This window comes from Ipomoea triloba, chromosome 13 (genome assembly GCF_003576645.1).
Source record: "Ipomoea triloba cultivar NCNSP0323 chromosome 13, ASM357664v1".
Taxonomy (NCBI): Eukaryota; Viridiplantae; Streptophyta; class Magnoliopsida; order Solanales; family Convolvulaceae; genus Ipomoea; species Ipomoea triloba.
In genome coordinates, this window is record NC_044928.1 from 29,649,748 (window position 1) to 29,659,877 (window position 10,130).

Below are 10,130 nucleotides of genomic sequence, written 5' to 3' on the forward strand. Positions count from 1 at the left end.
TATGCATGGAAGCCTTTATTAGAAGCTAATTCACTACCTAGCCCAAGGGTCTAGTGCCAAGCACTCTCTTAGATACGCTAGCCAATAGACCACTCTAGAGTCGTCGGCCGATTGCTTGGGTCCTATTACTTTTTCCATCAACATATTCATATTAAAGAGTTTTGAAAGAGTTAGAACTTGTGTATATACAACAATACCGCTAAGAGAACAATATCGAATGGATTAATATAATTAAAATTCGACACAATTTTGGTTCAAACGTATAAAAATTAAATTATGTAGGCATTGACTCCCGTGACGGAATGTCGGATGAGATATGGAAAAAAAAAATGTTAAAAGCAGTACACAATTTAATCAAATTGCCAGCTGCAAGATGCCCATTTCTTCTTTTGGCATTTTATTCCGAATTCAAAATCAAGAAGCTAAGCTACTATACACTCCCCAAAATGAGGTCTCCTCGTCTTGCCATCTCTCTACTCTTCTTCTTCATCCTCACCGCCGCCGCGTTTTCGGCTCCGGCAGCCACTCCGGTGGCCACCTACACCGTCCAGATCGAAAGCATAATGCCCGAAACATTGGTGGCAACCTGCGACATAAACGGCCGCAGTCTCCCCACCCACAAAATCAAAATTCTCAAACAAGCTAACTTCACCGTCCACCTCAGAGACGACAAGGACGACGCGAAGACCATGACGTGCGACCTGCGATCCGGAGATAAACATGGGAAGTTCGTGATGTTCGACAGCCGGAAGTGGAACGTTTCCTCTTACTGTGCTCCCGGCGCCGTTTGCCGGTGGAAAGTTGTTTCCGAAGGGATCTGTCTTTTTGTGATGTCTGCTTTTGACTGTCTTATCAGTTATTATTGGACTTAATGTACCGTTAATATAACGTTGACCATTGTCTAGATGTTGTACCACAATTATTTGCTCTCATGCATTTATAGTTATGTTTTTAAAATATAAATCATTTTATGGAAATCGTTTAAATACTGATTTTTATTTTAGAAAATAAGTCCATATTGCAAACAATGATTGGTTCTTCGGCATTTAATCAAATTTATTTAAAATTTAATGGTGAGCAAGTTTATTTTTCTAATAGCTTACGCATCTATTTTCTTTTGTATAAAATGCAGTTATAAGAAATCTATTTCGTGCATTGCACGGGTCAAAATATTAATTTTATTAATAGGAAAAAATAAAAAAAATAAAAATACCGGACTAGTATAGGAAATTAATTAATTGGTTGTTGTTTGTTGAGCATTAATTTTTTGAACTTTAATTATTTTCATATTAGAAATAAATCTTTACTTTAATTGTATTGATTTTTTCCCTTTTCCACATAAGCACTTGCCAATTTCGAAAATACTCAAGCACCTTTATTATTTATAATATTTATTTAAATATTGATTGAAATTTGAAAAGAAGAAGATTAGAAACCATGGAATCTGGCTATTTTGCCCTCTCTCTACTGGTCTTCATCCTTAACGCGTCGTTTTGGATTCCGGCGGCCGCTTCCGCCGCCACTTTCACCGTCGAGATCGAGAGCATAATCCGAAACGAATTGCTGGCAGCCTGCGACTTAGACGGCCGGCGGTTCCCCCGGCAGTCAATCCGATCTCTAAAACATGGCAACTTCACCGTGAACCTCAGACACGACCAGGACTACCGGACGCTGACGTGTAACCTGTTGGCCGGAGATAAGCACGGCAGGTTCGCGTTGTTCGACAGCCTGGAGTGGAACGTGTCGGCTTTCTGTGCTCCTGATTTCGTGTGTCGATGGATGGTTGTTTCGGGAGGGCTATGCCTTGGCGATGATGTTTCTAACTGTAATGTGGCTTATTATTGGCAATCTTGATTACTTGACATACAATTATGTGGTCTCTTATCATTTGGTTATAATAAAAAAAAATGTTATTTTTTGTTTGTTTACTCCTAATTAAGGTTTAAGTCTATGCTCAGATGGCAGGTAGCCATGTAGTGATTCTCTCATATGAAATGTCATGAGAGCGGTATTGACTCTTTGTGCTTTAATAAACTGACCGACAGGGTAACAAGATCGGGTAGTATTGACTCTTTGTGCTTCAATGAACTGGCCGGCTGGGTAACAAGATCGATCATTACTCATATGTACATACAACTTAAGTTTTATTTTGTCAAAAAGGGCATGCATTTTCCATCACGTTAGATTACAGAAAAATATGCCCAAATATTACTGAAGTTAAATTGGTTAGGTTAGTTTGTTATGAGTGGGATTGGCCATTTATATCATGGACTAGGCACATATAGCATTATAAATGGACCTTGGATTGAAATGACAAGGTACATGATTCATGCACGTAATTAAGGTACAGAATTTCATAACATAAAATACAAAAATTACAACACAAGACACATAGACAAATTTTATATTTACTTATTTTTCAAATATGATTTAAGTACATAATTTGTGTTCATAAGCACATAATTTCACAACATAAAACATAGAAATTGATATCCTAAAACACAATTATTAATACTTTTAAAGTATATGAATTGATTATTTTTGGTCCCCAACCTAAATAAAAGAATAGGTGAGACGAATATATATATCTGTGTAATCCGTTATAAGTCTAGGCCGGGTAATCTAGTTCAAGTAGCATTGGAGTACCCATATCTGGTAAGTGGTAACCAATACCCATATATACACACACCCACATATATTATTAGTTTTGTTTTTTGTTATAAATCAGAAAAAGTGATAAAAATTTCAGAAATTAAATTTTAAAAAAATTCCAACTAAATACACCAAGTTTAATTTTATACGTTAGCACTTACCACGTTCAAAAAAATATATATATTCGATTGAATTGTTTCGTTCCAAAACCCCCCAACAATATATTCAATTCGCTCTTGGGAAAAAAAAAAAAGAGATCAGAGATGGAAAGATCGTGATACGACCCTAGATAGGACCATAACGGATGGAACCCTTTCGAGCAGGCTTTTAACTTCTAACCGTATTTCGAGTTACGGTAAACTCCAATTTCACACTTCGAGCGTGTGAGAGCTCCAAGAAGAATAAAGAAGAAGAACATGAATAATAACAATATATTTCTCTTGAGTGGTTCCTCATATTCATATACAATGGACCTATTTATACTAAATTACTAACACCTATAACAATTAAGCTACTAAAATTATTCTAACTATACAAGGTAATGATATATTCTAATATACATAATTTCCTTATACTAATAATTAGTCAATTATCCTTTAAGTACATATCAGGCATTCCTTTTAGACCATTCACTAATTAAGCCACCGATTATTTCTTTCCTTTGATGCGTATCAGATCGATATTAAATGGTTATATTATCTGCATGATCTTGGTGGTGGTGTTGGTGGATTGTAGCCCCCCTCAGGATCCGATAAATTAATAATTACTTTCTCAACCTCTTGAATGAGAGTGTAACTTGGTGTTACTGGACCAGAAGGTCTTGACACCAGTTGTTATTTTTGTTTTCTGTTTACAACTTTTTTCTGTATATGGTAAGTAGCATTTTTCCCCTAGTAACAAATGAATGGAAATGAAAAATTAAAGGTGACGCTGAAGCTGGAACCAATGTTCAAACGGTCCATCACGTACGTGGAGAAAGATGACACAACCCTGGGGGATGAAGCAGGCGTGTTTGGTACCCAACACGAATTTGGAGACATGATATGGTTTCCAAGTGAGCGCAAAGTTATGTATAGGATTGACGATCGTGTCCCAACAAACGCATCCGGTGATGGTCTCAATGATTTCATTGGGTTTCGGTCCACACTTTCGGCTTTAATGGCCGCCACAAGAAGAGCAGGTTAGGTTATTAGCTTAAAACTTGCTACTATACTGGCGATTAATTAGCTAGTAATATAATTCAAGACTTTCGTTCTAACGTTTGATGAATTGCCCACTTTTTGTGCAGAGGAAATTCAGGAAGCAAGCAGTGATGCTAATGGAAAATGCACAAGTGCAAATATCATTAGTGCATTCTTAAAAGCAGATGCATTTGGGTTGACAAACAATGGTAATAATCAATAATCTTGTGTGTTCATTCCGATCCAATTGAGTTTGATTATTGTTTGTTTTTTTTTTTATTTTTTATGTAAATTAAACATACATATATACAAACAGGTGTTATCTTTACGGGGTACCCTGTGATCGGATAACAAAACCGACTGCAATCATCCGGATCTTGTCTAGACAGTTTGAAGGATGGATTAATAACTTCTTGTCCCTGGGATCCCAGAATCCACGGTTTATTTTTTCACCAAACTACTTTCAGCATCACCCTATCTAAGGTGAAGGGATTCATAGAAGACGTTCAAAAGTTAGTGAATTTACAGCCAAAATCCCTATGCGTTCTTGGACTCTACAATGGCATCCTCATGAGATACGTCACGGCTTCAAGTGCCTACCTGGGAAAACAAGAAAACGCCATAGATTTCGACATCACATATTTCAGAAGCCAGGACCCATTGGCTCCGAGGCTGTTCTAGAAGAAATCGAGCAGCTCGCGGTTTTCAAGTATGGCGCTTTGCCACATTGGGGGAAGAACAGAAATGTGGCGTTTCTGGGGGCTGTTAAAAAGTATGCTAAGTTTGCTGATTTCTTGGAGGTGAAACAAAAGTATGATCCTGCTGGGCTTTTCTCCAGTGATTGGACCGACAAAGTTTTGGGTTTGAAACAAGGACTGGTCATCCTAAAGGAAGGTTGTGCCTCTGAAGGATTGTGTATCTGTTCTGAGGATTCTCATTGTGCTCCATCAAAAGGATATTTCTGTGGAGTTGGGAAAGTATATAAGAAAGCCAGAGTCTGTTTCAAGACTGGATCTAGTTAATTAATCTTAAGGTAAATAATATGTTAATTGTAATAATAAGTACAAAATTTATTAAATAAAAGTACATACATTAACAACAAGCTAGAACACAACCTTAACATGGTCCTTCGTGCATTCAGTGAACCCTAGTCAACGATATAACATTTGAGCAAATCCCAATTCAGCATTTATACCATGGACTCGAGTCCATCTTGTAATGTAAATTCAGGTCTAAAATAGACAATTTACATACTGAATATGTAAATTATGAGCATTCAATATATAAATTAAGTATTTTCAGGCCTATGTCCACCTTGCAAATTCGAGTCCACAGAAATAATTTGACATCCGCCAAAAATTAAAAATAACAAAAACTCCTAAGCTAATTCGAGTTTGGCCCAAGTATGCCCCGAAATAAAACTATTCCAATCAATATTGGACCATCCTGGTCTTGTGAAGGAGTTGCCCCCCTCCTCCCCACAAACATCACATTAGTTGCAACTATCATTTTATATACTGATACTCAACCTAATACTATCAAAAAAATTGAATTGAAAATAATTTCAGTCAAGCCTTATTAATTAAACACGGGTTTAAATTATGAGCAAATGAGAGCAGGCAACATAATTATTGTACAATCTCTGGACATAAAAAGTGAAGATTAGCATTTAGCAGTAGGTTTTGGCCAAAAATGGAGCACAGAACAGTTCAAAGCATGAGCTAGGCATATCCCTTCTGGAACAACTTTCCATTGGCATAAAGAATCAGGATCGCAGTAAGAAGAGACATTCCAATTTAGGGAGTCGAACATGAGGAAACTCCCATGATACTCTCCGGATCGCAGGTCACACGTCATGGTCTCAATTTCTGTGGATCCGAGGTGCACGGTGAAGTTGGCTTGTTTCCCAATTTTGAGTTTCTTCTCGGGGAGACTGCGGCCGTTTAAGTGGCAGCCTGCGAACAATGGATCATACATTAAGTTTTGGATCTGGACGATGAAGACAGAAGTGGGTGTCGGAATCGAAAATGAGGCGTTGAGGATGCAGAGAAGAAGAGAGATGGATATGGCAACGTAACGATACTCCATGATGACTGGGAAATTTTTTTGCTCTTCATCTGTTTCAACTTTGAACACACATTTATAAGCCCAAAAAAAAATGGGCATAATGCAGTTGGCAATAGAATGTGAAAGGAAAAACAAAATCAAAACAATTCATTTAAAGATTAGATTTATTATATTTATAATTTAAGAGTCAATAAATGCATTATACTACGTATTATTTTTTCTGATATTCATTAATTTTGAAATCTGAACCCATATTTTAAGGCATTTTGTAGGCCTGCAGCTGGCAATTAAGTGAATATAAAAGGAACAAACAAAGTCAATAATTCATTTAAAGTAATTACTTATTATATTTATAATTTAAGACCATTCCGTGCATTATCTACTATACTAATAAGAGCCAAAGAGAGTTAGGCCTAAAATGGGTAGAAAAAATGGCGGTCAAATTATTTAATCAAATGGATGGTTCAGATGAATTATTTAATCAAATAGATGGTTAAGATAATTCAGATTAATATTATTAATAGAGATTACCTAATTTAACCTTACTTTTATGATTATCCGTTAAGTTTTCCGTTAAATATTATCTTCTCCGTTAATATTCCGTTAACTTTTAACTTACCTATTAATTTCCATAAGAAAGGTCTTAGGTTCAAACCTCATCTCAATCAAATTTGACATAATTAAGTTTCTCACTCTATTTTACTCTTATTAAATTAAATAAATTAGTAGCTACAACAAAAAATGATACATATGTATTTTTTAATTTAGAATTATGTGTCTACAATACCTTTATTTGAAAAAATTATTCATTATCAAAAAATTAAATTAAATAAGAGAAATAATTTCATTAGTTATATTGTCTTTATTTTCTCTCATGCAAAGATTCTTTACATTCAAATTTATCAATTGATATTCATTACATTGTCCATTATCTTATTTTTACAATATCTTGTAATTAAATATCAAAGTTATAGTACAAAATAATGTTATATATTTATTTACCAAGTATTTTATTAATACTATGAAAAAAAANATTATCAAAAAATTAAATTAAATAAGAGAAAAAAATTAAATTAAATAATTGTCTTTATTTTCTCTCATGCAAAAATTCTTTACATTCAAATTTATCAATTGATATTCATTACATTGTTCATTATCTTATTTTTACAATATCTTGTAATTAAATATCAAAGTTATAGTACAAAATAATGTTATATATTTATTTACCAAGTATTTTATTAATACTATGAAAAAAAAAGTTAAAATAATTTGAAGCTAATTATATTAACTACTTAGGGATTAGTTGACAAAGAGAGTACTCAAATAATAACCCAACAAATTGAAGCGGAATCACTCTATTTTACTCTTATTGAATTAAATAAATTAGTAGTTACACAAAAAAATGATACATATGTATTTCTTTAATACCATAAAAAAATAAAAAAGAATAGTTTGAAACCAATCATATTAATTACTTGGGGGATTTGTTGGCAATGAAAGTACTCAAATAACCTATTACCCAGCAAATTGAAGCGAGAAATTACCTTTTAATATCTTTGGAATAAATAATATTTTAGAGAAATTACCTTTTAATATCTTTGGAATAAATAATATTTTAAAATTTCAAATTTTTATTAATTTATTTAATCTTTTTTTTCTTAAACTAGAGATTTCTTTATCCACAATAACTCATTCAACAATAATACTAGAGATTTCTTTATCCACAATAACTCATTCAACAATAATAGTTGAACCAAATGAACACCAAGCAGAACACCTAAAGGAAAGTTCATAGCTCCTATATCATAATCTCATTGCATGACGTTGTCATCTATGCTACCAACAATATCTGAATTGCAAATAACACACTACCAACAAAAAAGAAGAGAACAAATAGTAAAGATGAAGACAGTGACAATGTTATTCAAAGGAGAATTAAGAACCACTTAGAAAAATTCAAATTAAAAGTAATATTTATTTAGACTATCATTTTTAGACCAAATATTTAGACTATCGATTTTATAAGGTTGCAAACATTTATTTTAGTAATAATTATAATGAATTTTCTATATTATCTTGGATTCATATACTTTGAGTTAGATATTTAAATAAAAAAAATTCGACATTCAATTACCCATGTATAAACTTCTCCTAATATAAACATTGGGCATTAACCCATTCGCGCAATGCGCGTATAAAACTAGTTTTCGATAATCATTAATTATGCTTACGTTTTCTACAAAAATGACTCCTTAATATTTATGGGTCACACTTGTGTGAGACCGTCTCACGGATCCTTATTCGTGAGACTGGTCGGGTCGGGTCAAAACACCATGCAAATGTCGTACTTATATGTGCAAATGCCATACTTATATGCTCAAATATAACACTAATCAAGAATACAATTTTTGTTACTTATAAGAGAAAAAGTAATACATTTTTCATAATAAGTAATGTTGACAAGTGCCCCTTACTTATAAGGGCAAATATAATACTTTTAAATCAAAATGTAAAAGTATTGTATTTTCCCTTAAAAGTATTACATTTAACCGTAACAAAAATTTTATTCCTAATAAGTATTACATTTGAGTATATAAGTATGACATTTGTGCATATAAGTGGTACATTTGCATCTTGACCCAACTCGACCCGACCCGTCTCATGGTGAGACGGTCTCACACAAGTTTTTGCCAATATTTATTATATTGTTCCCAAAAAGTTTTGACTTGAATCCCCAACCTCGAGTCCTTTAAGCCTTAACCCGACAGAGATGTAAATTATGGTAAGCTGAAATATTTATGTTATCATAAATTATTTAATTAAAAATTTAAAAATAAAATATATTAAAATATACAATGTAATAATATATTATTAAAATTTTCAATAGTGCATTGACTCTTAAATTAGAAATATAAAAAATATTTACTTTAAATGAATTGTTGACCTTGTTTTTGCTTTCACATTCACTTGCCAACGGCAGTATCCCCATCTCTTTTTTTTTTTTTGGCTTATAAATATGGGTTCAAACAGCAGATCGAGGAAGCTAGACATTAGATCATGGAGTCTGGTTATTTTGCTATCATCTCTCTACTTGTCTTCTTCATCCTCAACGCCTCGATTTCGATTCCGGCAGTCACTTCAGTCTCCTTCACCGTCCAGATCCAAAACCTAATGGACGGTGATGATACATTGTTTGCAGGCTGCAACTTATTAAACGGCCGCAGTCTCCCCAAGCAGGAAATCAAAAATGGAAAAGCAGGCAACTTCACCGTGCACCTTAGAGACGAGGAGGAGCTTGAGACCATGACGTGTGACCTGCGATCCCGAGACAATAAACAAAAACATGGGAGTTTCGTGTTGTTCGACAACCTAAATTGGAACGTGTCTGCTTACTGTGCCCCCGATTCTGTGTGCCGATGGGGAGTTGTTCCACCGGCGATATGCCTTGCAGCTCCTTTCTGTTTTAAGACCTATTATTGGTAATTGGTAATAATATAATGTACTACTCTGCTACCTAACCTAATATTCACTTCTCTTAAAGCTTCCGGTGATCCATTTATTTATTTATTTGAACATAGCATCAAACATTACACACATATAATTCCATTTTTATAGTAAATTTATAGGTATCAGTTCATTTTTTTTCTTTCAGAACATTCACTTTTAGTCATAATATTATTGTGGCATGACCATTTCTCGTCATCTATCTATCAACAAAACAGTTTAAATATCGTTAAATATAAGAGCATTTTGGTCGTCAATTGAAATTGGGATGAAATTGAGTAAGTTTAAAAGTTGAGGACTAAATAAAGTGCTTCAGTAGGTTGAGAAAGTAGCTATGAACAGATACTACATTGTAACAGAGTCCGTAGTACTAAAAAAAATAATAAAGTGGTGAAATCTTAATAGTTGAGTGATGATCAGATATTAACTCCTCTAATTTAAGAGTTAATAAATGCATTATTTTTTCTGATATTCATTAATTATTATATTTGAATTTTCTCCCTTATTTTTTATTCCATTTTAATTTTAATTCTTTATTAATGAATATCAGAAAAAAGTAACGCACATTTGACTCTTAGTTTAGAAATATAATAAATCTTTACTTTAAATGAATTATTGACTATGTTTTTCCTTTCACATTCACTAGCCAATTAACTGCATTATGCCCTTTTTTTTTGGGCTTATAAATGTGGGTTCAAAGTTCAAACAGAGGAAGAGCAAAAAAAT

At 33.4% G+C, this 10,130-nt stretch overlaps 1 pseudogene; it reads left to right on the forward strand.

The window, feature by feature from the left end:
- Positions 1-3,552: 3,552 nt before the first annotated feature.
- On the forward strand, positions 3,553-4,855 carry LOC116001461 (annotated as a pseudogene).
- Positions 4,856-10,130: the final 5,275 nt, after the last annotated feature.